General features: G+C 41.2%; 1 protein-coding gene across 4 annotated transcripts in view; it reads right to left on the reverse strand.

Moving 5' to 3' along the window:
• TSPAN18 (tetraspanin 18) overlaps positions 1-27,008 on the reverse strand; it is a 114,913-nt gene that overhangs the window by 47,661 nt on the left and 40,244 nt on the right. For 3 of the 4 annotated variants that reach the window (XM_085062608.1, XM_085062610.1, XM_085062611.1), the window contains exon 2: positions 10,763-10,893. The exons of the other annotated variant lie outside the window; for it this stretch is intronic. The gene's annotated coding sequence lies outside the window, so the exon portion shown is untranslated. The remainder of the gene's footprint in view (positions 1-10,762; positions 10,894-27,008) is intronic. 4 annotated transcript variants of the gene reach the window in all.

Consider the following 27,008-nt stretch of genomic DNA (forward strand, 5'->3'; position numbering starts at 1 on the left):
TCCCTAAGCATCTTCAATTCTCAGATAATCTACAGGCCACTGATACTCAAAATACAAGTTCCAGAGGGTGAAATTATTTGACAAAGAACTGAAAATACACTCATAGAGCTTCTGTAGTGTTCAGCTGCCTTCCAAACAGTCCTTCAAGCTGCCATATGGACATTATGTAATTGCAAGATACACAGGGAAGAACGGTCATGAACAGTAAAAAAGCATGACAAATTGCTGCATGAAGATGCTCTGATCCAAGCCAGACTTAATCCAAAGAAACCTTGTGTCTAGGATGAAGAAGGGGTCACAATGGCCCTTTCCTGCCTTACTTGGTGCTGTGTCAGCATTTGAGGTTCTTAGCCATGAACATAATTTGTGACACAACACTCCACAGAAAAATAACCAGGTAGCCTAACCTTCCTCATCATGGCAGTACTAATACACTACCCAGTCAGGATTTTTACTTTCATTCACTGTAACTAGAAACATTAAACAAACACTACCTAGAAGTGTATGAAATTATAAAATCAGGAGCACTCTTATTCTCATGACTCCTGCTGCAACCTCAGCTCCCTTCCGTACCTTTCCTTCTCTCTTACCAGCTTATACAGCCTCACTATCTTGGCAAATAGCTTGTTTTCCTTCTAGCAGTGACAGCTGTTATTGTAGGAGACAGCACAGGATGAAGTTACTCATTAAGGGAGGTAAAGAACTACCTCCCTTCAACTCCAGTTGAACTCTGGGGGAAAATAAGTACAGTCCTTCTTTTCTCCTTTCTGAGAAATGACAGGGAACATCAGAAAGTACTGGCCTAAGTGCATGTTATACAGATGTGCTCAAGGAGATTAATTCAGGGCATGCAATTCCCATCCTTTGCAGTGCAGGGTGTGCCTACCCCAGCCAGCTACACCAATTTTACATCAATTTGCCTAAGCCAGAAGTGTGAGGTGGGACCTCAGTACCAGGTGTCCTGGATTTCAATCTGAGTTCACCCACTGATAAAGAAAGGGCAAAGATTTCTATCTTTTAAATCAAACCAGCTTTCTCCCCTGAATTCTTACACACATAAAGACTGTCTTGAACCACGTAAGTCTTCTTCACAGCTTTTCCATTCCCAACGTGTTTATTTTGCATCACTGCCTCAGCAAAAGCAAGAAGAATTGTAGCAAAGAATCTGGAAGTACAGTAGGTGTAGGATAGAAGAAGGATAAAGGAGCAGGTCAGTGATATGGCACCACTGTAAAAATGAAGCACAGGGGTCCTTTCTGAAATAAGGAATGCTCCAGATCAGAGGTGACAGCAAAGATCCACAGGGACAACTTAATCTTGAGCTAGGAAACCACTGAGACCTTCAGAGCACACTTCAGCAAAGCCCTACCACTGCTGTCTTCTTCAGGACCTACAACATTAAATACCCATTTAAGTGCTTTGCAGAAAATATGTCAGATGCTTTCACCCATTGCAAAACCAACTCTCTGCCTGGTGCTATTTTGTGCAAATCGATCCCTCATTCAGAAATTAAAACCAAAATGAGCAGCACTAAAAGACACATCAGAGGAGCTCTGATTGAGAAGAAACCCAGAGCAATGCTGATTGATTACTCCCAGAATGCCTTTCCCCGAAGCAATAATGAAGTACGTGCCTGGGACAGAAGCCCTGAGCACTGCATGGAAACATTTGAAAAGCTCGCTTGCACCACAGACCTCCCTGCCTGAGAAGCATATTTAAAACAATTCTGCAAAGCACTACAGCCAGTGTCTCTACTAAAAAAAACATTCCCTTCCTTTCCATTCTCCTCCCCTTTAAATCAAGCTCAAACCCCAAATCTGGGAGCACCTCTACTATGTGTGTAATGGTATCTGTCCAACATTCCTCAGTAATAGAATCATTTGGGATGGGGAAGAGAGTGCTGCTCATCTGGGGAAGGCAGAGTACAAGGGATACAGGGAAGATAAACAATGCCCTTTGGAGGTTTCAAACAGAGCCCACTGCTGGTGCTGAAGGCAGTTATTTTAATCCTCAGCTGCAAGTCACTGGGATGCAATAAAAGAGAATTAGCAAAGCAAACATTTAGTGATAACAATGAGCATTCATGCCTTATTCCTTGACTTGCAGCTGACAGTATTCAGTAATTCTAAGGTGGATGGGAAAACAGGAACAGGAAAAGCTATGGCAGGCAGGCTCCCTGCCACTAACAGTGGCAAAAGCCACTCATCAGCAGAGGAAGACTAATGCCCTAATGATCATTTTCCTGCCAGGCAAGCCCCAAACTCTTTCAGAAATGGGGCACAAAAAGAAATGTTATATTAACAAAAAAACAAACAAACAAAAATTAATCTGCATCAGTATGCCCAGAAAGAACATAGCAGGATGATCAAAAGAGTCTGTTGTTTGGATGACAAAACAAACAACAAAAAAAAAAATTAAAAAACAAACCAGATGGGAAGAATTGCTTCAGTTTGAACTAGAAGAGTTTTCTTCTAAAACAAAACAATACAAAGGTATTTTTTTCATATTACTTCCCCAAAGTTTTGTTTAAGCTAAAATGAAAATTTTTGTTTTTATATTTTCTAACTTTAAAAAACACCTAAAACTACCCCAAAAATATCACCACACAGAACAACCCAAAACCTCTTTTTATAAAATGCTTGGATCTAATTTTAATTGGAAAATGTGGGTTTAATTTTTAGATGTTAAAAGGATCAGCTTTGGCATTTCTAAACCAAAAATATATTGCATTAAAAAAACCTGGAAATAAATATTTTAATGTTTACAAAGATATAGATATAGCTAGATAGATAGAGATAGAGATAGAGATTAGATATAGATGATATAGATATAGATAGATATAGATAGATATAGATAGATATAGATATAAATAGATATAGATATAGATGATATAGATATAGATATAGATAGATATAGATAGATGTAGATAGATACAGATATAGCCCTACTGTTGCTTGAATCTATTTGCTTCATTTTAACTTGATTTTATGAAGATGTACAGCCTCTGTGAAGTTTTTTGGATATAAAAGTTTGTGTAATTTCTGTCTTTCATACAAATTATTTAGTACAGAGATGTGATTCACCGACTTGATATGCACAGCTGATTTTCTATTTACAAGAAAAGAACCATCAGAACACTAGATTTTTCATCAATTGTCACTACTCTTGACCAATAGAAAAAACATATAACAAAATACCAAGATGCCAAGCAGCTCAGGCGGTAGTTTGGGATTTACTTTCTACATTTAACACTCAGGACTATTGAGTACCCCTGAGGATTTATGTTGCTAGTCCTAAACATCTGGATTTACATTTACATCTAGCTAGTCTGCAATTTTCCAAATGAGTTATTTCCAACTACATCTTGGGGAAAGAAACCAACAAAAAACAAACCAAAAAACATTTCATCACTGCTTTTTAGAAGTCACCATCACTTATCCCTGTTTCCTGAGATGACTTGTGGAATATACACAACTTTATCCACCGTGTGGTCATACTAAGTCTCCAGGAGAATCGGAGCTTTGCTGTACTGATCTTCAGCTATTTTAAACAACCATAAATTGTGCTCTTGTAAGTAGTCTGTACTCACAGTCTTTGAACACTGGCTTTTGGCAGAAGGATGCAGGATAGCGGAATGCCAACTCCTGGTTCCAATCAGTTCAGAAAGACTTTGGCCTTCAGTGCTGCTACCAGATAACATACAGAATTGGGAGATGGAAAGGGAAATGGAAAAGCAAAGGCAGTCCTGGCAAATGATTACACTTTCCAGTAACGTGATCCATACGTGAAGCCAATTCAACTTACAGGCCAATAACTTGCGATAAACTTATAGCTCCATTCTGAGAGCTGAACACTTTAGCATGGAGGGAAAAAGAACAAACTGATCTCTTTCCTTCTTGTTAACTGAATCCTTGTGGGAGAAATAAGTTAAAATTGAGGATATTATTTTTAACTTTCTTGGAATGTACTCTTGGATATACTTTGCAGCCAGAAATGTTATAAATGGTCCAGGTCAGTTTGAGGAGTCAGTGACAAATTCTGCCTCGACAAACATGTCCTCTGTACTGCACTGAGTGTCCAACTGTGTCTCTCTAGCAGCAGCAAGGGCTACCAAGACAGCAGGAAGGAATACCCAAGCCTGGTAACCCTGCTGCAGAACATGGGGAAACCAGTGGGTCAGATAGCCACAAACTCCATTATCCTGTCATTAACAGTAGCCAGGGAAGGGTGCCAGAAACAGTTCAAGGTGGCAATTACAGAAAGCCAGCCCACAGGAAAAGCTTCCTCCTATACATCTGGGCTCAGGGGTTGGCTCATGCCATGCTGTAGGGAGGGACTGAGCCTGTTAAAACTCCTAGATACTTTAAAATGTTGAGACAGTGCTACAAGCCCATCTGAAAAGTAGCACCTCCTTAGCGATGGGGCATTTGAATATAAACGTTTCACAAGTGATTAAAAAAGGAAATTCATGTTGCTAAGTATATTTATTTGAAATATATTTGTATTTGCACATGCTGCTGGGGGTATTGGTCCACTCCTACGTGTGCTGCACTCCACTTTTTCGGAGAAGGAACAGCTGGAGAGTCACCTGTCCCGCTCAAGACTGGGCACTGGAAGCTAAAATACAAGCAGAGCACTGCCATTATATCGCACTCCATGTCATGCAGCTACAAAATGCCCACATGTCCTCTCTACCTTAGCTCTCCTGCTACATGCTTCTGATGAAACAGCCCTGAATGTCCAGCACAAGCACATTCAATGCTGCTCCTACCTTCTTATCTGCCAACAACGGTCAACAAATGCAGTGTCTGCCAAGGATGCAACTCAAATCCATTAGAAGGTAACCAAAGCATGAGTCATTTTACAAAGAACAAACCAGCCATTAGATTATCATTATCTTTACTGTGCACAAGCCTGTCCAGCAGCTGACCTATGTGTAGGCTCCTCTCTTAAAAGAGCTTTCGAGATTTGGCACTAAACAAATGCATCAGTGCGAACAAGAAACCTCAGCTTTAAAACGGGTCAGGGCATTCAAGAGTAATAATAATCTTTTTCATACTCTGCAAGTTTAAAAATCAACCAGTTTTCAATTTATTTTCTTTTTAATGCAAGATGCATAGAAAGTTTTTGATGTGCAATTTTACAAGTGAATAAAGGGAATTTCTGGATTACTTCTTTTATTTTTTTTCCCCTTCCTCCTTTTTGTTTTGTCACAGAAAGGAGGAACAACAGGGAAAAATATCAAGATGAACCCTCCAGAATTAAAACTTGTTCACCTTCAGGTTTCTCTGAAAACAAATGCAAAGTTCCACAAAGCTAGTTTCTACACAAAATAAAATACATTTCCTACAAGACAAAGCTTATCAGCTGTATTAGCATCTTTATATAGATGGAGAAGGAAGGCAGAGAGGAATCAAGCTACTTCCCACTGTCAGTATGCAGCGTAGGCACAGAGCTAATAATTGAATGCAAAACTCCCCAAACCCACTTCACTACTTAGAGGGTAATACTATCCTTATTACTGATTTTAGTAGTTATCACCTTTCACTGATCCCAGCTCTTACTCATAAGCTCAAGAATAAAAGCTTCAAATACGCGCACATATACCCCTCTTACATATCTGTTTCCTGAGAAATCTCTACAGTGAGAGAACAGTTCCAGCAGCTTTTAAACTAAGTCCCCAGCTTCACTGAATAGTTTTCAAAGTTCACAAATCAAAAGCAAATGTACTACTGTAGGTCTCAAAATAAGCAATGCAAAGCCTTCGCTGCCATTCTTAGTGACACCCTGTCTCAGACACTCCACCCAGGATGTGGCACAGCAATAAAAGGCAGCTTTGCTTTCCCGTCCTGTCACATTGGGTAAACCCCATTCTTTCTTGACAAAGCACTTCACCCATTATATAGTGAGCCAAAAAAAAGCATTAAATTACTCTGTAGCATTAGATCCAAGTGACAGGAGCTGTTAGAGACATATTTCTAATGACAATGTTTTTCTTCCTCCATCATGATCGTTTCCACATTACACAAGCTCCCAACTTCACAGGCAAACAGGCACAGCCAAAACCAGTCCCCACATGCACCATGGTTAACACCAGAAGGATCAGCTCCAAGTCCCTGGGACAATACCTCTGAAAAGATCAATCCAGTGCTGGCAAAATCAGCTCTAGCCATGTTTCAGTGCTCTAAGCCCATAAGAGACAGAAGTAGCAAACACGTGCTATATTGTCAGCAGCCACTTACAGCCTGATGAGCTCCCTTACAACACCTCCCACAGCAGAAGAGCTGAAATCTCCCTACCAGCCGAGTTCCCAAACACTGCTCCTCAGAGCACATGCACGCAACAAACGCCGGCCACCGCAGCTCCTGGGACAGTTATAATGGGAGCAGGCTGTGACCAAAACACGTGGCTGGGAGTTTGCAGGGAGCTTGGGACAATGGCTGTGGGCCAGGAGCATCCCATTTGTCTGTGCAGTGTTAACTCAGACGTCCCACGCCAGCCATGTACATGTCAAAAGTCGTTTACTGCCTCACTGGTAATTTGAGAACCGAGCACATGGGGGATCACATCGTTCCACACCGCTCACTGTGAGTGGTGTCTGCTCTTGACACCACAGTGGACAGCATCTAGGAGGCACCAAATTGCCTTTCATGAAGAAAAAGCTACATGAGCACATTCCCCTGCTCTACTGGTGCCAGCTCAAGGCCAGAGTAAAGTTAAGCACAGAAGGCTTGCCCAGTTGTGTCTCTAGTACAAGCACAATTCATCATACAGGAAGATTCTCTTGGAGACTAATTTTGCAGGTATTTGAGAGTAGCACAGCTTCTCCAAACAATTTAATTCACAGTCAAAAGGAAAATTAAAGAAAATTGAAACTTTCTCAATATGATATCCAACTCCTTTGGTCAATGCAGCCTCCATTTACAGGCAAAAGCACCGAACCTTTCAAAAGTCCTTACTCCATTCTCACAAAACCGCAGTTTCTTCCAAAGTTGTCAAACTCTCTGACATTTTAAAAAGACAAAAGTGTATATTGTCAATGCATACACAGATAATCATCATAATAATATGGAACTATTAATATTCTGCCAAAAAAAGAGTGTTTATAGAAAGTACTTTCCGTTTTTCCACTTCTGTAATCACACATCAACATAACACAGATTGAGTATTGTGACATGATTGTGGTAAATGGACCTCAAAATTTGTTGTTGCTTCTTTCTAAAAAGGAATTGTGTTTTGTCTGCTTTAATTTTTAACAAGTTTGCAGCATTATCAGCGGCTGAACAGATTTTTATAGGGACAATCAACAGGACATCACAGGGAGTCAGCAGTGATGGCAACCATAGGAAGCACAACTAAAGATTGTATCCCAATTCAACAGGCTACAAGAGGACACAAAAGGAATATTGTCCTATTCACTTGCACAAATACACAAGCACACACTTGTACCTCTCCAAGAGCTATCTTCTTCCTAGCTTCCAGACCTACGCTTTTCCCACTGCAGGCTCTGCCTCTGCTTTCTGGAGTCAGGGGATTTGGCCTTCTTTGTGCTTATGTTGCTCCAGCTGTTCCTTTGTAAAAGTTGCTAAGTGGACGCTTTTGAAGTTCAGACTTATTTCAGAAAAGCAGGCAGTTTCTGTTCATCAACAAGTGACAGTTGCACCAGGAAAAAATCCCAAACTTGATGACTCCTTTTCCTGAGCTGGTGCATGTTTCGACTGACCCCTGTTACCCACAGAAAAACTTCAACCCTCAAAAGATTGCTGCTCTCAGCCTCACTTCCTGCAGGCTCAAACATTTCAGCTGCCTGCTGGGATAATGGGTCTGTGTCCATCGTCAACAGTGGGCTTGGTCATCCAACAGAGCAGAGGAAGCTGCTGGCCCAAACTGGCACATGCCACTCTCTCAGCACTTCAGCTGCAAACATACATGAATAAAAGGTAGATTGGGAATGAAAAGGGATCCAGAGGGGTGCTCTGTGCTTTTGTCTCATGGCCTGAACATCCTCTTAGAGCAAGAAAAAAAAGTGAGAAAACAAATCCATAGTGATTAAAACATAATAATGATTCAAACAAAACCATAATAATAATTATTACTCATTATTACTAAGTTCAAGATGCAGGAAAATGCGACATCCTTCACTCCTGTCATAGTAGCTGGACCTCACAGTTTGCTGTTGCTGCTTTGCCTCATCACCTGAATTGATATAGCAAAGTCTTTTGCACAGCCCAAAATGGTATACATGTGTTCCATAACCTTCAACTTTCAGCAAGGGTGGGGGGGAAAGCAACTGTAAAAATCAATTTTTAGAAAGAATGTAGCATTATGCCATTTTCCTTATATGGCCACTGGTATCTCATGTGGAGGCAGAAACAATAGCCAGCTTGGCAGGGGGTGGAGTAAGAAGATGACTTGGGTGAAAAAAATTATATATATATATTCCCTGCTGGCCCTCACCCTCCATTTCCTCTTGGATTTCTTTGTGACTGCACTGAAAGGGGTCAATAGCTCCCAGCTTGAGAAATGCAGCTTTTGAAAGGACTATCACCAGCATCTGTATTTAAAGCATGCCTTTTACTTCACAGCCTCCCAGCTAATGCAAAGCTTTTAAAAAGTGAGCAGCAATATAAACTTTCAGAGTACAGAAAAAGCAAAGAGTAGAGGAGAAACAGCACCCATTTGCCTTGGGCTTACTGATACTTTCACTGGAATAAAGCTTGACTGGCAGAACAGGCACAGGGAGCATAAGCTGCAGATGATCCAATGTGCTATGGATCATTACCCCTCGCTTTAGTCTCCACCTCCCCATCCTTTAAAGTACATTACAAAACCACATGAAGCAGCCAAGCACCAAACTGGAAAAGAGTTTCAAGTTATTAAAAACAATGGGCAAATTAGCACAGGACTCACTGAGCTCATCAAAACTTTGCAATCTTTAGTGTTTAAGAATTTGGGATCCGAAAAACACAGGCAATCTAGTCCAATTTTAATAAGCGTAATTAACTTATCTTGATAACAATAGGCTGGACCAGTGGCTAAGATTATATTTAGGCTTTCTGTTTGAGGAAATACTCCAGAAAAGCCTTGGCACATTAGAGCCAAGATTTGTTGGAAGGGAGGAGGAACAGGATTGTAATCTTCTCCTTCAGTGCCGAGGGACGCAGCCCATGTGTGAGGCTGGCACATGCCCAGTTTTTCAGGACCCCAGGCTTCATTTCACATTGAAGGCTCTTTCACACATCCAATAGCAATTGTATTGCAGTTGCATATTAGGGTGTTGTTTTTAACTCATTTTAGAAGTGGATGAATCCAAGTGTCACACAAGGAGTTTGTACAGCTCAGCTCTTGCTGCACTCTCCAGATATAACCCAGTCAAAACTCCACTGATGTGCTTTAGAAACTAATTGTCCTTCATATCAAAACTTCTCCAAATTTGAGAAGAAAAACAGGTGAAATGTCACAGAAAGAAGCTGTACTTGAATTAACTAAATAAAACCCACTATGATTTTTTAGGTCCAACTTATTTGACTTTATCTGCTTATTTGACTGGAGTCTTTCAGTAAACATTAGCAGTAGCCCACAACATTCGTCTAGGAGAAGCCTGAGATTCACAGATGGAAAGGTGCAGTGGTACCTCTAGCAGCACCACATGCAGCAAAAAGGTATTTCATCCTATCAAATTGTCTGAGAGAAGCGTTGGAGACCACAGAATGCTCCAGAAGCACAGAAGTAAATTGCCTCTGAGAGTCTCTAGCACTGGCAGCATATGACTTTGTGTTTCACTTTAGTTTCCAATCACACTATCCTTCTCACAGGCATTCAAATACATTAGTCTGTGCCTTATCAGATCCCGAATTACGGTTGTAGAAAAGCTTCTAAGTCTGAGAAATGCAGTTCAGAGACGTTTATGGGGCTGTAATGAGCACTGACAGATAAGCCACACTCATGCAAACACACTTGCAACTGATGTCTGGTTTAACACAATACAGCCCTAAGCCTTCATAATACAGCATAGGAAACAGAATCCTCCCATCACCTACTACTAATTGCATCTGCAGTGGTCAGGGGTTGAAAGAGAAGTAAGCAGATTAATTCTATTAGTCTGTGCAATAGTATCCCAAGGGGACAGGGAAAATCCCATCATTTAAATCAGGACTGGTAGACGCTGCTGGGAACGATGTCACACACTAGTAGGGGATTAAGAGTTTGGACTAAAGGGCTTCATTTTTTCTAGATCTGGTTTCCATGAGTCATAGCAATTAGAACTGCAAGGCTTTTGTGTTTGTTTTTTTCACTTACGGATGACCTGAGACATCTTTCCTGGTTGAAAACGACATTATTAAATTAATTTCTTGCTTAACCCCTTCCCCACAACATACATTCCTTTGTTCCTTTTTCTTTAAAAGTTTTCTGTTTAAATTAAGGTAATTTCTAATATATAATTATTTTAGAACATGAGATCCAAGTATTGTTTTATTAATACCTTGTATGTAACATTTTTCTTTTTCCAGCACAGTCCTCCCAGGCTTTTAACCTATATTTATCTCACCCATATGAGCAGTCTTGATCCTCTGAAAGTACAGTTTTGCTGAAAAACATTCACCATGCTGTAAATACATTATAAAGTTTCACCCCTACAGACATGGCAGGCAGTGGTGACAAAGCCCTTTTTGGGCCAAATGAACAGAAAAAGTTCAATCAAATACAATGTGCCCAGACCCAGCAGCAGTTGAGCCTGAGCATCCAGAGCAGTCTGCCTTACCTGTGTGCTGCTTTGAGGGGACAGACTTTCAGGGAAATACTTGTTCTCCTCAAGAATTCAGGCTGTACTGAACATGAATCCGTCAGGATCCTTGCTTCAGGTCTCTAGCACTGTGATTGAAGCTGGTCAGCCTGTAGAAACAGCAAGGAAAATACATAAGACATATACTGGGCCTGAGGAGAAGACTGCTACCCTCTTTTACTTGCTCCTGCTTACGTAGAGACTATCCCTTTCTTGTACACCTGAAGAAAGTGAGGGGAAGCATCTGGCAGCAACCCTGAAGACACTGTTAAGATCCAGACTAAAGATAAAATCTTCTTCCTTACTTTCTTACATTAGGCTGGCCAGAGAAGGGCTTTGACCAGAAGGCAGAGTCACGCCTCAGAAGAGGTGCTGGGAGTCCCCAGAAGGCAAGTTCCAGAACAGAGGATGGAGTAGTGTGTGATGAAACATAGGCAGTTAAATGTTTAGCACACACACATCCCTTTCTGCATTGTATGCCACAAACATGCACACACATGTTCACCTATTGGAGAGATGTTAGAGTACAACTTATTCTGAATGGAGGGAGCCAGAAATGACTGCAGATGTAAAAGAGGGCAAGGTGATGGAGCTGAGAGGCAGCTAAGGGTGGGAGGAAGATACCAACAAGTGCTCAAGGACTGAAAGCAATTAGGCAAGCAAAAGAAGGTAAACCAGAGGCTGCAAAAAGGCATGAAAGGCCAGTGGGAGAGGAGAAGGGATCATGCCAGATTGTGTCTGTTTTCTACTTGCAGAAATCAGCCAGACATGGGGCACAGAGGTAGAGCCATCACTTTAACTGAGCAACTGCTCCATAACAGCTGCTCTCTGGAGAACAGCAGCGAGTCTGGATCTCATTCTCCCTGACAGCTCCAGTTCAGATATGAAGATGGCGCCATGTAAATCCATTTCATAATATTAATTCTCTCCTCTCTAGTCTACCTTGCTGCTTTGCTTTCTTTTGAAGCCAAAATCCCCTGCCCTTCCCAGTCACTCCAGCATCCCAGGGCCAATGCCAACTGTCCATATGGAACATCAGGCAGCATCTCTGACCCCTCTGCATCACAATGCTTAGGACCTCCTTCAGGATCAAGATGAAAAGGTGGGAGAGAAGGTCTTTTCACAGCAACTCCACCCAGCAGCCCCATGAGACACTGAGACAGGCCTGCAGCAGGAGATCTCAAGCTTCCCTTCTCTGTCATGCTGCGTGAAGATGACAGCCATACTGAGCTGAACTGCCATTTGTCAATCCAGGGATTCAAAGCCACCTACAAGCCAGCTGGAAAGTGCTAATGTCACACCAGACCACATGAAAGGAAATTCCTCCCACTCACAGGGTATCAGCCCTCTGTCAGCAGCTCCCTGCTCCCCACCACAGAGGTGTTATTTCACACTTCCCCAGAACAAGGGAGAGGGCTCAGTGGGAACACAGGGGCACTGGTGAGGAGTGCTCTGCACCATGAACATTCATCTTATGTGCAGTAGAGGGGCAGCATGTTCTAGTGAGCAGAGCAGGGGCCCACCAAAGTGGTACTTGTGGTTTTCTCAGTGCCTGTGTCTCTAGTGGACTACTTCATCACTTTCAGCTGTGCTTTGTCCTCCCGTGGGTGTTTGTTTACAAGCTTCTTTGTTCTGCACAACCTGGCATTTCAAATACACATACCAGCTACATCCTGGTGTCTTTAAAGTGGAAGGACAAGTATTTGAGAGATGAAAGTGCTCATATGTAGAAAATACATGTCCATAAACTCCTGCACCGGACAAAGTGCCTGCTGCCTAATAAAAACATATCCTATTGAATACATCCTAAGGTATTGGATATTAACTCCCAGCCTTTGAAGACAGTGAGGGGAACAAAAATGTTTTTTCAGGTTTGTAAAGTGATCTGAAACCACAACATGGAAAGTGTCACAGGCAGGCATAGAGAGATGCATCAAAAATCTGATTCAATAGCATCTTTCATAGCAATTTTCCCTTTCCATTATGGAAGAACAGTGCTGTCCATGGAAGCAAACCCCATTCATCCCCTATTATTATTCCAGCTGATGCACCACTGTGATCAGAAGCAGAGGACTCTAATATATTTGGGGTCACTAATAATATTTTTTGTCTTCTGTGCATGTGTGCTTAGATGAGAGATTTCAATCATCTCTATTCAAGGAACATTAAGAAACAGAAGATGTATCAGGTGATATAAATCCCCCTCTCCAGTGGAGGATCATGCCTCTCCTCTCCCCCCTGCTTTGTTTATATGTAATCAAATTGACAGTGTCTCAAGTAGCAGGAATATTCTCCTTTCTCTCAGCAGACTCCAGAAAAGTCTGGCAGAGAGCTGTCTTAAAGACTTGTTGCTTGCATAAAGAATCTGTCTGGTTTGGTTTTTTTAAAAAATGTCATTCCTCAGTATCTGACTAGAGCAAAGGCAGTAGCATGTGAAAAATGTGAATAAAGAAAATAAAAAGCAGGCTTCTTCTCCAAGGTTGATGCAGAGGGACAGAGGTGGACAGCAGCACTAGAGGAGCCAACACTCCTCCAGCCTGCAGGTGAATTTTCAAAAGAGGAGTAGGCCCAGTGCACTATGGATCATCTGGGCTCAATACATTTTTAATATGAAAACAAAAATAAACAAAAGCTTAATGTGGAATTTCTCCTGGTTGTTGCCCTGCTCTTACTCTCTCCCTAATCAGGGCTGGCTGCTATCAGAGACAAGACCCTGGATTAGACATGACCTGACCCAGACTAGCAGCTCATGGGTGCTGCTCCCACAGCACTGCACTGAGCCCCACACCCCTGGGGCCTTAGACTCTGTGGCTCCTGAGTTTGATTTAAGGGGCATAAGTGATTCTGCTGGAATTTAGCTTTTAAAACTATTTTTCTTTCAAATCTAGCCCTCATCACAGCTTCCCCCCCACCTCAATGTTTGTATGCTTTGTGGCCCCAATGGTGCTATATTTTGAAAATGATATTTGCAAAAAATATTTTTTTTCCTCCCTGTGTACTTATACAATCACACACATGGTTGTTTAAAGCCACGTAATCAAGCATAAGCAACATGAGTTTGCACTATATACTGACACAGAGATCAGGAGGAACACAAAGCATTCCCATTTAACATTTTATGCATCAGAAAGAACACCAAAACAGATGTAAACCAAGCCAATTCCTCATTACTTAACACAACACAAATCTTTGTGCATTAAATACAAGTGAAAGGGAGCTGTGGAGTTGACATTAGTTTGACAGATGTTGAGATGAGCTGCACCAGAACTGAGTATCTCAGCCTGAAACAGTGCATGTTAAAAAGGCATCTGCTTATTGTTTGATATGTGTATTTATTTACATAGACAGCTTGCTGACATGCTGAAAGGCTGGGGAGGTTGGTGTAGGCTGGCATTTTAAACTCTCAGCAGGCATTCAGCAAGAGGTTTGTTATCCTTTGGTCACGTCACAAGCTTCCATTTTATTGTTGAAGGGTGACAAAAGAGGAGAGCAGGGAAGGAACCAAGATGCCCTCCACTGTGCAGACTTAACTCCCCTCCAGGAACTTCTCCTCAGAACACAAGGTAGTGTTTCCAAGCTCAGCTTCCACAAGCATGTCGCCCCTAGGGCTCACCCTCCAACTTCTGGGGCCTCTGTGCCTTTGATATAGACATGAGAAGAGTCTCTGAAAACCAAGTCAAGCACAGCTCCTTGTGCATAAAAAGAGATCTTTTTTAACCAGAAAGAAAATTAATTAAGTGGGTAAAATCCCACAGGTTGGAACAGCAGCTGAGGAATTATCTTTCTATCAGGTTGGTAATGAGGACTAAAAAACCTCACACAAACATTAACAGCTTCATATGGGCTCATTGGCATTTCAGATCAGATGTGAGGCTTGGCATTCCCAGGAGCACCAGATGCAGCTCCATTTACAGACCAGACTATGGGCAAAATGTATTTTGCCATGCTGAAAACAGTATTGTCACAATGTCTGGAAATTAAAGGTACAGGTCTGTCTACACAATTATTTTTTCCCACAGAAATTGTGTCCAGGGAGACTGTAGGTCACAACATCTAATGCCTCAGGTCAATCTGACACATCTCTGAAACCTGAGTTCAGATATGTAAGTGTGTGTGAGAGTTATTCAACATGCTCTGGGGAGCAGGCAGCACACATCTAGGTGCACATCAAATTACATGGTCAGACACTTGCCAAATCCACCACCTCTATCCTATTGAATTCGCAGAATCATAGGACATGCTGAGTTGGAAGGGACCCATCAGGATCATGGAGTTCAACTCCTGGCCCCATGCAGGACATCTCAAGAGTCAAATAACATGAACTATGGCCATCTTTCCCAAAACATGCCTTTGGACATCCTCCTGCCCCTTTGTTACTCTTCGTATCACAAGAGTCTCTTGATGCCTCAGAGAACCAAGCTTCTTGCTGTGTGCAGCACAAAACTCCCTGCCCAAAAAGCTAGCTGACTAAACAAATAAATAGTATTTCCTTTGTTACAGATGGGAAGCAGAAATCCAGAGAGATAGTGGCAGTAAAGATCAGGCAGGAAGCCAGTGAATGAACTGGGAAGAGAACATCTTCAGCCTCAAGCTTATTCCTTTCAGAATAGAGATCACTGTTTCTTCCTTTCTCATTCTCCTGTTTTGCCTTGAAATTTGTTTCTTTTATGGCTTGTAAAGTTCATCCTTAAAAGCAAAGTTGACAGTCTACTGCTGCTTCTCATTTTCATGGGGAGGAGATTTAGGGATTCTGATGTAAATAAGCACAAGGAATTCTCAGCTGACACCCAAAAATTGCCCCAAAGATGCCAAATTCCCCTCCTTTAAATGAACAAGCACTGGCAGGTGGTGTTTTGTAAAGTTTTTTAACATACCTAATCATGGGGTTTACCAACTCAGAACCATTCTAGTGCAGGTAATTCCAAGGTAGATGTTTCATATATTATCCATGTGTTATCAGTCAATACACATGACAGCCCTACCAGATGAAGCAATTATTTTGAATTAGCATTGAAATGAATGATATTTCTTTTAAATGTTTCACTAATTACCCAGACTTACCAAAGGCTAAGGATAATGAAGTATTTCCCCACTATGTCTGCCTCTCATTAATCCAAATGCCCTCTGTGCCCTAAATCTATTGGAAGAAGAAACCAACTGCACTTCTGAGCAATAGAATTAAATTACCTGCCCCAAGGAAGCAGGTTGCCTAACAGAAGCATTTGCAATATTAATAGCTACTTCAAATAATTTTAAATCATCGTTTAACAAGCATCACTACTTCCTCAGTTTTTCTCAAGTTTGAAATATCTGTAGTGCATAAACAACAGCCAGTCTAACTGTTTCTCAAGTTCTTCTTTCTTGTTTGACTCAGAAATGATGCTTTCTGTCAGCCTGAATTGTTAATTTAAGTTTGCTATTGCTGTTCTCTCCTCTTTCCTTGAATAAAGGGCTGGCTTATCCCTGGGATACTGTGGCACAGCACTCAGGTTTTCACACTCAAGCTGTCACTCTAGCTGGCAGTTTTCTATCACACTTTTTAAATGCTCTCATCTACCTCTTGTACCTTTTTCCTCAGATTCCCCTGAGACAGCACACTGACACCTTTGGGCAGGATGTTCCCAGAATTACAGGAGCATCCAAGAGTAGAAAGAAAACAGACATTCAAGGCAGCCCACGCTGTATGTGCAGCAGGGGTGTATGTCTATTACAGCAATTCAAACATCTGCTGATAATGAGGTTAGTTTGGAAAGGCTTTGATTCCTGCCTAGGGAATTTAGTGTCATTTGCTTGCTCCATGAGAATGCCATGGGCTTCCTCATGCAGTGCTAGATCCAAATATACTTTCATGTATTAGGGAGTTTTATGTATAATACATGTGTGTGTGATTCTGGTCCTTCAAAAGATTTCCCAGTGAAAAAGCTAATACAGAATGGAGCACTTCATGGAGTTGTATGGCTCTTCAACTCTCCTTTGGAATGCATCATTAGTTCTGCATAACTGATATCTCTGTTTTATCTTCTTCAGATCCCCTTTCTTTAAACAAACTCCAGATTCCCTCACTCCCAAAAAAATGTCTCTTAAGGCCTGATTGTTTTTCTTGAAACACACAATAATTTTAAAGGGCTTATCAGGAGTATTTCAAGAGGAAAAAGCACACAAAACCCAATAATCAAGTGATAAAGGCCAAAGAAAAGGCCACAGTCAGTTATGGAAAAGGACATGCAATGTTGTTCCATTATCCTCTTGAAATGAAGAGTTAAATCTTGCAAAATTCCATTCCAGTGCCTGCTACTCCACCTAAATCCTCCTGACCACAGCAACAAAGCCGTTATATATCACGTGTCTCAGCATTTTCATCATGTTCCAAACATCTAGCACACTGTTTAAAGGTTTTGGTCCTTCAAAGTAATGAATCTATGATCAGCACATGAAATCAAATTGCCAAGTGCAAAGAGAAAAGAAAGTTGAGTTTCCAAGACATGGATGAAACCACCTTCTTCCCTCAAATCCTTCTTTATATTCCCCACTGAGAAGGTCAAGTCCCCTTGCCCATCATTTCTGCATCACCTCAGTATCCAGCCTTCTGCTGTCCTCAACTGCTTCTTCCTAGAGTCTGAGGTAGCTCTAGCAGTGCACAGGCACAAATAGACCACAATAAACATTTCATTTTTGCAAATTACTGAACTTAAACCTCTGAATAAAGAGTACCATAGAAGAGTACAGTGCAAATACACCCCATCAGTCACTGATTTAAATTTAAAAATTATCATTGGAACACGGAAAGTCACACACCACACATGGAAGTACAGTTCAACCTACTTGGATGGAAATCATGCTGTCATTGAGCAGTAGGGCTGTTCATGGCAGAAAATTGAGTAAAGGCAGAGCTGAGCCCTACAGAAATAGTTACTAGATTTTGAAGTACCAAGAATCAGATTCCAAAATGTAAATACTATTAACAACATAAATCTTAAAGGCCTCAAAAGGGTTTACTCTCTCTGTACAACAGAAAGGCACCTATTAATGACAGAAAGCCAGTAACTGGAAGGAATTAAGAACATACAGAATCAGCCAAACAAACAGCAGCACAAGATAAGGAAGAACTCTAAGTTAACACTGGGGAAAGAGATATATCTATCCTATTCTTCTCTCAGAAAACAAAAATAAAAAATTGTCGTATTATAAGAGCTATGTTTTTCTTTTCTCCTTCTACTCTCTGTATGCTTAAAAAAAAACCAAAAAAAAAAAACCCAAACAAACATGAAAAACTTTCTTACAACAAATCTTTCAGGAAAGAACAAATCTGACAGATATTTTTCTGGAATTCAGTTTTAAGAATGGTCAAAACTTTTCAATGGTCCAAAGCAAACATGACTACCAGTAAAGGTATTAGCAATTCCAGCACATGTTAGAAACACAGGGGTGAGAAAATTGTTTCCGTAGCTAAGGGTCAATTGTAGGATCACCTTATACCTATTCTCTGGTCTATGGCATTCAGCAGAATTACAGCACATCAGAATGGACTGACTAGGGAGAAGGCAGGTGTTCATTTCTTGCTGGTGTTTTCTGGTGCTGATGTTTTTAAGGACTTCCATTACTATTGCATTTTCCCTATTTGCAAATGGTTTTCATCAGCTGCTTTCTCCCCAGCCCTTCCCACTGTTTTTCTCTTCTGTCCTCTCATTCAGCAGTTTAAAGAGCTGGTAATCAGAACCAGTATAGCATAATGGAAGTTGCAAGTATGGAGCTGCTCAGGCAGTTTAGATCAAGGACAATTGCTGTTATTACATGGCACAGTCAGAACAAAATACTCTGGAGATTCTGCAACTATGCTGGGTGAATCCCAAAGGATCTGGGAGAAATGGGATGCCACCCATTTGAGAGCTACAGAAATCAAGCTCTTTGGCTCACTTTCATAGTGTGTCAGCAAAGAAACATCTCTCCCTAGCTTTCCCAGTCATTAATACAGTTATTAAAACGTGAGATAATGTTTTCTGTTGTAAAAACACTGTATTGTCAGAGAATACCCTTTTGGAGGACTCAGGCAATTAGTGAAGGAGCAATTCTAAGCCTTGAGCACAAAAGAAGGAGGGATGCCAAGGGAAACTACAATTCCATTGAAATTGAGGGCTAAATTCTGTGTCTGCAATAACACCATAAACATATCCCAAACAGATGTACAGAGAGCAGCTTCACAAAGTTTTCAGAAGTGGTCAGTGGCTTGGGGATCCATCTGTACAAATGTCTCAGTCTGGGTGTTCAAACCTCCTCAGGCAAGAAAATTCTGTCCTACTCTCAAAACTTTTAGAAGTCATTGACATAAATGGTGGGACGTCTGGTTTGCTCATTAGCCCACAGTTTTAGAAGTGTTCCCAAAATATTGCACATGTTGATATGCCTGTCTTTCTGAGCCTGGTCATGTAATTGTCTGTAGAAGCCAAAATACAACTTTTTACCAGCCTGGAAAATAAAGAGGGATTCTGACTCTCAGGTTTCCTCCTGAAGTGGGACCCAAGGGCTCCCATTGCAGGGGCTTGGGAACTTGGAATTCCTTCCAACCAAGACTCTGCATTCTGTTTTTCTATTACAGAGCTGCCTGCAAAGATATGTCTTGAAAATAGTCATGGGCTTATCTTTTGCCTGACCTTCCTCCATGCTTTTTTCTGTAATTTCAGATTCAATTTCTTTTCAGTGTTTCAATAAACGGCACATCTTCAATTCAGCATTTTCACCAACCTAGAAACAGTGAAACTGAGAGACAGGGAAAAAGAAGACTTGAAAAACAGCTTAACAAAGACAGGCTGTGAACTAATATAAACCTATTGGCCTTACAATTGGCAAAAAGAGCTTTTAGCTTTTATTAGTAGTTAGCAGTTGATTGCAGCATTCCACAAGAATCTAGAGAAGGCACCATCCCAACTAATTAGGTAGGTATTTCCTTCAGGAAAACATGTCAAGGAAACAACTGCACAAAAAGCCTCTGCTGAATTATTTGTCCTGGCGTCTTGGGCCACACAAGCACACAAAAAGGCTCCCAGATCAGCTATGGCATAGCTCCTAAGACAGCTGCTCTGGACGGACATCTGTATATTTCATTTTGGTGGAGTCAGGTGTTTAAAGGCCCTAAGAAAGCAGCTCCTAGCTGCAAGAAGCCAAAGAGAGCTCCTCCGAGGGAAACTTTTGTTCCCTTTGACTCACCTGGGGAAAGTTGCTGCTCATAACCTATGATTACTTCAGTCAGCTCTAATGCCTGGCTACCAGCTGGCAAGATTCAGCAGTCTGCACAGAGCTCAAGCTAGAACCATGAATAAATAATTTCCATCAGAGAAATGCTTTTTGGCACATGGAAAGTGAGCCCAGCAACTGGGAGAAAGGACAAAGCCTTAGGAGGCTGTGAAACCTTGCTCTCTCACACTGATGGTGCAATTGAGATTTACAGCCTTGGAAAGGTTTCTCAACACTTGCACAGCTCCAGCCCATCCAGGCAAATTATCAGACAACTCTTCCAAGGCACAAGTGAGTCTCAAGACAGTAACGAGAGATGTAGCGTGCATATCCCTCACCTAAGTACACCTCAGAGTGAGTTTGCCAGAGTTTTTACAAGCTGCTAAAGCATTCAGAACACTCTATCTCCTAGCTACAGCAGAAACCAGCTGTGTTTAAATTAAAGGCAGGTGAGAAGGAAAACTAAGGTTCAGGCACCAGCTGCCATCCCAGGTAAAAGCAGTCAGTGCAATGTTACAGCACAAGTCTAGAACTAAAGGTTTCTTTCCCTCTTGGGCCTCACCTCAGGAGCAAGACAGGGGGAGGAAGCATCTGGCTCACTTTGGGCTTTGCTTTTGTTGAACAGCTGCCACACTGTCCTGATCATATGCAGGGAGAGCTGAGCCAGGGATGTCCTTTGACTGTCCTGTCTCCTCAGCTCACTCTCAAAACAGTGAACTCCTGTACCAGGGGTTAACTGGAAACGAAGGTCAAACAAAACAATCGGTGTCAGCTCTGCCAATTGAACTGCCAACCAGTAAGACAAGAAAGCCCTCGCTAGAAACAATCACAAGATGAAGGAACTACTCTCAGTGCCCAGAGAAAGCTCCACAGAGCCCTTCTCCATGTGCAGGTCTGTCCGGAGTACTGCAGCCAGAAATTCCAAGCCAGACAAGAAGTTTTCAAGGCAGACATTAAACATTCATTTGTAATAAACACCCCCCTGAGCCCCAGGGGGCAGGGAGAGGTGTAGGGAAACACAGCAAACAGAATCCAGAGAGGCCAGACTCACAATGCCTTGCACAGTGGTTATTTGAATACATGAAGAAAAACACCAGAAGTGTTTTTAAAGTGGTTCATGTACTAAGAAACAGAAATTATATTTTATATTTTGGACACTTTAGTTCTTCAAGGGCAGTTTTCCCTTATCTCTGAACAGCAAGAGAGCATGCTTCTCACTGTTATTTTAGAAATGTGTACAAGAATTTCAAACATGTTCTCTGCTTTACAATGCAATCCTTGGACTGAAATGTCCCCACACTTGGAATCATTTTATCTTCTCTCTCCAGAGCAGGGGGCAGCTGGGGAGAGCAGGGGAAAAAGGGATCTGTGAGATCACAGACCAAAGACTGGGACTCATAAGAGCAGCTGGCTATTGCTCATTTAATGGCTTTGGCTTTTCCAGTTAGAGTGTTGGATTTTATTTGTCTATTGATTTTATATTTATGGTACTGTAGTCTTAAACAGAAATGTGGAGTTCTAGCAACATGTAACAGGAAAAGTCTTGCAAAATCAGATGGAAGGACACACATAAGGCACTCTGCCACCATTGCTGAGGATGGAGGTTGCTACATGCAATTTCCATGGGAAATGCTTGTAACTCAACAATATGTATGTGTACCTTTTTCATAAAATTACTTAATTCACATAGGCCTAAAATAAATATTTAAATTATTAATATTTTGAAATCATAGGAACAAGATGGGCAAACACGGTGAAAGCAATAAAAATGCAGCTGAGTGCATAGCTGAAGCTTTACAGCAAATTTGTTCTTTTATGGTAATGTCCACTGTGCATTAGCATTTCCATAAATACTCTGCAAATAAGATTAAAAAGGATTGTTTCAGTTTCTGCTGATAATCAAGTGTTAAAGAATGGCTGCAGAATAAGAATTTTGTAATTCAATGCAAATATTCGTGCAAGAAGCTAGATCCCATGAATTATACGCATTTAGTCAGGGAGCAGAAATACTATTGTGTGACCTATATGTCAAAATACAAACTGAATCGTGCAGCTGGAAGCTGAACACTTGAATACCAGCCACTGAATACTAAAAAGGAATTGCTTGTAAACAACAAGCAAACCAAGAAGCAATCTACGAATAATTTCAAATAACTCATGCAATTGAGAAGTCAGTAAGTTATTGGTAGATGATTTGTCAATAGAAGAACTCACATAAAAATGTATTTTAAAATTTCTACAAATTATCGTGTAGATATCAAAAGAGCATTTATGATTCATCATGAAGAGACATAAGTAATTATACCAGGGGTTGAAAAGGCATTTTCTTTCTTATATTATATTCAGGTACCAACCAATCAGGTGCATCAGAATAATATTTTTAGTTATAATTCTGCTGATCCCCAAGGCAAAAGCCTTTAGTGAGTAATGGAGGCAAAAAGATGAAACTTGATGGCTGAGTAATCTGATTCACTTTCACCAAGTTTAAACAAAATCTGACGTCAATGAATCTGGACTTGAACATACTAATGTCATTATTCAATCTCAGGTGGTCATACCAGATAACAATTTCATTCTCTTGATTGGAGAAGAGCAGTGACCTGTGATTCAACACACAGCACAGCCCTCTTTAATCCTTAAAAAATTTAAAGCACCAGATTTGGCATCATTGTGCAGTTGGGAAAAAAAAAGACCACAACCCCTCCTAGTGATGGATTTTCCAAGAGCTAAGAGCTACAGGACAGGGATCTCAAGCTGCACATGACAGTTATATAAAGAAGGTTGATGACCTTCCTGCACCGCTAAATCAATTATTTGTTGGATTTACCACAATACTGCATGGAGAGGCAGCAAGCAGTCACCAACAAGCCTCAGCCCCCCAGGTTCATGGAAGCAGTTGGAAAATTCATGAGCTTCCCAGTTCATGAGGAAAACATGGAAAACAGGTTATGGAATACAAGGAAAGCTGGCCCTGTTCAACTTAATGAGATCTACTCCAGGAGCAAAAGGAAACACATTTTAGAAGGGTCTTATTCTGAAAGAAAATTTCCAGAGCCACAGATCTTGTAAAAACACGAGGTTTCCTTAACCTCAGTAAGAAAATGGCAGGAGCCAATGCTGCTGCAGAGATTGTGCAACATTTAAAAATGGTTTTATCATTCTACTTCTCCCATCAATTTTGTGTATCATTTGACCTTCATTTGGTTTTTACATCAGTTCCTCTACTGCTGTAACAATGGAGATCAGTACGTGACATCCTTTGTTTCACAAAGCCGCCTTTGCTTCCTTCCTCTTGACCTGAAATTTGGAGCACTGCAGTGGATGGTCCGAGAGGCATGAGAGTTATATTGACTAAACAACCCAGTTTGCTAAATCACAGAAACCAGAGCAGCAGAAGAGTGGGAACAAACTCCCTCCCAAACAATTTGAAGTTTTTGTTACTGTACATTGAGCCACGTATCTTCATTCATTTGGGATTCCACCACCTGCCCTTCCTAAAAGGTTTAGATCCCTGCTTGTTACACCTCAGCAATAAGCTGCACATTTGGGGAAATATTAACGACCATGAGACTTGCTGCATTTCCCATGTGTTTTACAAGTGGTCTCAAACACTCATACTGTTTCCTTCAGGTCAGGCGCAAGGCTAGATGAAGAACTTGATCTCAGGTGCATCTTGGTATTTCCCAAAAAGCCGCAGGGAAACCTAAGCAGATAGTTACTTTTTTGCAAAACACTGCTTTCCCCTGCAATTTCACCTTTCCTTGTCCACATGGGCTTTAGTGGGAGTAAATGTAAAAAGGACAGATTACAACTTGCATTAGCACATCAGTGGGGTATTACAAAGCATTCGAACAAGACTGATGTATTTGGAATTGAGAGCGAGACAAGGCAATTGAAAAGGACAGAAGAGCAGTCACAAGTATACTACATATTTGGTTTGGAATCCAACATTTTGGAAGTGGCTCTGGCACGGTTGTCTAGTCAAGATTAATCACACTTCTGCCAGCACTCAGTCAGGCTTCTGTGATGTCCCTTCCCTGGACACTCTTCTCCTGTTTGGGTCAGCAGTTAGAGGAAATCCTAGGAAAAACAAGCACCTCCTTTGGGGCTGGATTTAAACAAACAGACAGCTCCTCCTGAACAAATGCCACGGTCATAAAGACATCCAAATAATTTTCAACATTTCACAATGTGTTTAAGTAGGAGAGATGCTGTCAGGCTGAAAAGCTCAGGCAGCAGGCCATCAGGAAGCAGCCACCCTTCTTAGGGTGACTTTAACTATTTTCTTTATATTTCTTGCCCTGCTTCCTCTCAGGATAAAGTTGCAGTGTAGCTGTTTCACATGCCCCAGTCAGAGAGGTTGGGTAGAGTTTGCTCAGGAACCCTTGGAGCTCTCTCAGCCCAGGCAGGGCTACAGGCAAGGACGTTCCCAGCATCATCTTCCTGCTAAACTGAAGAGCTGTGGTCATGAGAACACCAAGCCAACACACCACAATTTTGGGGCCTCACAGAAAATGTATCTTTCAAAAATGAATAAAACGTCTTTCTTACTTTTAAAAAGGAACTGTAACACCACCAGGAAAAGCAAGAAATTCTCAAAAACTTTACTCTTTCCTAGAGAAACAAACAATTTTATTATCTCTTCTCTCACTAATGTGCCCCTAACCTATCCCAGCTTCACAACTACATTTTCTCCAACAGATGGTCTAAGTGATTAACATAACTTTGCTAAACTTGGGAAAAATGTTCTCAACATGTATTTATTTAGTTTCAAACACCGATGCTTCTATTTCAGATATGAGAAACCACATCTACGTGTTTAAAAGATTGCCTCCCTCAACAGTATCAATAGACCTAATAAAAGATCCAACCCACTTTCCCTGTCAACCTTATGCAAGAAACTGACACTGATAGTTGTGTTTCAGTACAGCTCTTCTCACTGAATCTGCTTATATGTCTCTGCCGACCTGCGTTCATAGTTCAGTCAATAAAGCATGAAACACTAAAAGCAACAGCTTTTTCCTTGAAGCACACCAAGGCATTTTCTTGCTGTAGCATTTGTATTTGCTGCCAGCACAGGCAGGATTGTGTGTTCCTCCTCTTAGGCCAAGTGCTCAGGGAGGAAGATATCAGCAGGAGCAGAGCTTGCACTCACAAGCAAGAGGCTTTGCTTTCAAGTCCTTTGTACAGTACTTATAAAGCATTGATGGAAGCTGAAGGTGGCAGCTGGTTAACATCCTCTAACACCACTACGGAACAGTTTTATCCAGAAGTTAGCAAGAGCCTCATAATTAATTGAGGCTGCAGAAGGAATGCAGGCAGACTGACTAATTACCTCTGATACTCTGGCTGAGACGCTTGCTGTTGGAACACATGTTAGGGGAACTCTAGTGCTCGCAAACAGTCAGGATCTCTGCTTTGTGTTTCCACTGAAGATGCATTTCTAAACACCTAACACAGCTCCCTCAGCCAGAGCCTTCAATCTCTGTTGTCTTGCTACAGCCATCACTTTCCCTCGCACAACACAGCCTTGCCCAGACCTGCCATCCGCTCCTAACAGCTCTAAGATTTACCTGTTACACACTGATCTGCAGAAGAAATCAAGTGTGAATACTGAGGCCAGCAGAAAATAATGTCAGAACTGCCACTGCCAGCCCCCCAAGCTGGACATTTACTTGGAAAAAATCCGAAAATCACTGTTGCACTGAGAACCTTGTAAGGTTCAGCAAAATGAGCATGAGGCAAGTGGAGCAGGGATATTAGAAAAAAAAAACAAACAAACAAATCACATCTTTCAGTGGAAGGAAAAAAATGGCATCATTTAAAACAAACTTTCATACAGCATTGGCCAAAATGGCTGCTAAGGGTACTTATACAATAAATCAGCTTCTGATTTCTGCTTAACCTTGTGACCTTTTAAATCTGTAAGTGGAAAACTCTCTGGTTAGAAAAAAAGTAAAAGGAGAGATCAAATTAAATAGTTCATCTGGCAAATATGCAAGAGGCTTAAAAACTACCAGCCTCATTTCACCAGATTAATTTGCAGTGCAAACATGAAGATGCTAATGATTTATTTCTCATGCCTCGGCACCAACTCCCTCTCGGTCTCTTTAAGACAGAAAAATTAATAATAATAATAATAAAAAATTTATGTGCTCTTTTCATTAACAACCCTGAGCTCTCATTTCTGATTTGGTATTAAAATATCAAAACCAGGTTCCCCAGCCTCCATCCCACAGGATGATCAATAATTCTTTACCACTTACAGAAGATCTAAAGAGGCACCTATTACATTTATTATGTTACAGTCGCCAGCACAAATTCTTTTCAAAATGTAGTAATCCTGTCCACGTGACACTTAAACTCCCCAGTAGGTCCTTCTGCAGTCAGGTTAATGACCTTCATATTATGTAGGTAAAGGAAGATTAACTCTGAATATGTTGAAACCAAATTTACAGTATGATACCTCCTCCTTTTGTTCAGTTCTAGGCCCTGCTGGCCTCTGCCTAGGACTTGACAAATCTCATTTGACATTGCTGGCAAATGCTTCTTGATTGAGCATTTGGGATCAAAGAGGGTCTTTTCATTTCCTCCCACTAAAATTTTGTTGGTCTAGTCTCACTTTAATTTGTCTTCCTAGACCAGCAGGAACAGCAAGTAAGCAAGCAAGAGAAAATAATGCCTTTCTTATTGGAAATTCAGCTCAAAAATTTATTTCTAAGTTCTGTGTTTTACCCACACTGCCTTTAGAGCAAACCATATTTTCAGAACATAATATCCTATTTCCAAATTTCAACAGGCACCCAAACTCCTACAAGCTAATAAAATCCTCAATACAAGATGGAAAAAGAAACTCTAAATATTAATTTGCATTCTTAACAAAAGGTAGGTGTTTTTTCTCTCCTGTTTCTCCATCCTGAAACAGCACCCAGCAGATGTGAAAGCACATCTTGTTCTGCCCAAGTCAGGAAATCCTCAGAGCAGCGGCCTCCCTGTT

The sequence above is a fragment of the Lichenostomus cassidix genome, chromosome 5, assembly GCF_008360975.1.
Source record: "Lichenostomus cassidix isolate B80296 chromosome 5, HeHo_3.0, whole genome shotgun sequence".
In the NCBI taxonomy this organism is placed as follows: Eukaryota; Metazoa; Chordata; class Aves; order Passeriformes; family Meliphagidae; genus Lichenostomus; species Lichenostomus cassidix.